This window comes from Metopolophium dirhodum, chromosome 5, assembly GCF_019925205.1.
Source record: "Metopolophium dirhodum isolate CAU chromosome 5, ASM1992520v1, whole genome shotgun sequence".
In the NCBI taxonomy this organism is placed as follows: Eukaryota; Metazoa; Arthropoda; class Insecta; order Hemiptera; family Aphididae; genus Metopolophium; species Metopolophium dirhodum.
The window spans coordinates 128,372-130,280 of record NC_083564.1 but is presented as its reverse complement, the minus strand read 5'-3'; the positions used below and the strand labels follow the sequence as shown (position 1 = coordinate 130,280).

At 20.3% G+C, this 1,909-nt stretch overlaps 1 pseudogene; it reads right to left on the bottom strand.

Annotated features, from left to right (window-relative positions):
• Nucleotides 1-319: 319 nt before the first annotated feature.
• Nucleotides 320-1,304, bottom strand: LOC132944669 (cytochrome c oxidase subunit 2-like; annotated as a pseudogene).
• Between the last annotated feature and the right edge of the window lie 605 nt (nucleotides 1,305-1,909).

Below are 1,909 nucleotides of genomic sequence, written 5' to 3'. Positions count from 1 at the left end.
ACTTTTGTTGAAGGGTCAAAAATATTAAATAAATTTATTATAATTTTTTATGTTATTTTTAAATGAAATTTTAATTTTTATATTTTTAATAAAATTAAAGTATAATAGATTTATAATTAAATAGAATATAGAAAAAAAAAATATAAATAGAATTAATCAATTTATTGGTGCTATTTGAGGGATTAAGTGATATAAATAAATAATTTTAATTTGACAAATTAATGTTATAACTTTAACTAATCTCTTTCATTAGAAGTAATTGCTAATTTACTATATTTTGATTTAAGAGATCATTACTTTGCTTTTCAGTCATCTAATGAGTTAAAAGTTTTTAATTCAATAGATAAATTTATTTAAATTAATTGATTCAATCTGAATTGGTATAAATCTATGATTAATTCCGCAAATTTCTGAACATTGACCAAAGTATATTCCAGGACGATTTATAAAAAGATTAATTTGGTTTATTCGTCCTGGAATTGCATCAATTTTAATTGCTAAACTTGGAATAGTTCAAGAGTGAATAACATCATCTGATGAAATTAAAAGTCGAATATTAAATTTAAATGGGATAATAGTTTTATTATCTACTTCAATTAAACGGAAATTTTCTTTATTTAAATCATTAATTATATATGATTCAAATTCAATATTTGAAAAATCTGAGTATTCATAGGATCAAAATCATTGATGCCCAAAAATTTTAATTGTTAAAATAGGACATTTAATTTCATCTATTAAATATAATAAATGTAAAGAAGGTATGGCAATAAAAATTAAAATAATAGGTGGAGTTGTTGTTCAAATAAACTCAATTATTTGATTTTCTGAAATTTTAATATTAATAAATTTATTGTTTATAATAAATAATATTATGTAAGTAATTGTTGATATAATTATAATAATAATAAAAATTGTATGATCATGAAAAAAAATTAATTGTTCTATTAATGGCGAATTTCTATTTTGAAATCTTAGTTTTAATCAAGTTATAATTTCTAAAAAAAGATTATTCTTTATAAATGAATTTTAAGTTCATTGCATATAATTTCTGCCATATTAGAAATTAATAATTAAAGGTAATTCTGAATATGAATGTTCTAATGGAGGTAAATTATGAATTCATTCAATAGAGTTTCTTAAATTTAATTTGAAAATTGTTGTTTTTTTTAAAAAAATTCTATTTCAAATTGAATAAATTAAAATGATAATTCTAAATGTTGAAATTATTGATCCAATTGATGAAATTATATTTCATAATAAAAAATTATTAGGATAATCTGTATAACGTCGAGGTATTCCATTTAAACCTAAAAAATGTTGGGGGAAAAAAGTTAAATTTACTCCAATAAATATTAAAATAAATTGAATTTTTAAAATAAAGTTATTTATAGAAAATCCTGTAAAAATTGGGAATCAATGAATTAGTCTAGCAATAATTGCAAATACAATTCCTATAGATAATACATAATGAAAATGAGCTACTACATAATAAGTATCATGAAGAATAATATCAATAGATGAATTAGCAAGAATAACTCCTGTTAAGCCACCAATTGTAAATAGAAAAATGAAACCTAAAGATCAAATTGTTGAGGGTGAAAAATTAATTTTAGATCCATAAATAGTAGCTAATCATCTAAAAATTTTAATTCCTGTAGGAATGGCAATAATTATAGTTGCTGATGTAAAATATGCTCGTGTATCAACATCTATACCAATTGTAAATATATGATGAGCTCATACAATAAATCCTAATAATCCAATAGTTAATATTGCATAAATTATTCTAATATTACCAAATGTTTCATTTTTATTTCTTTCTTGACTAATAATATGTGAAATTAATCCAAATCCAGGTAAAATTAAAATATAAACTTCAGGATGTCCAAAGAATCAAAATAAATGT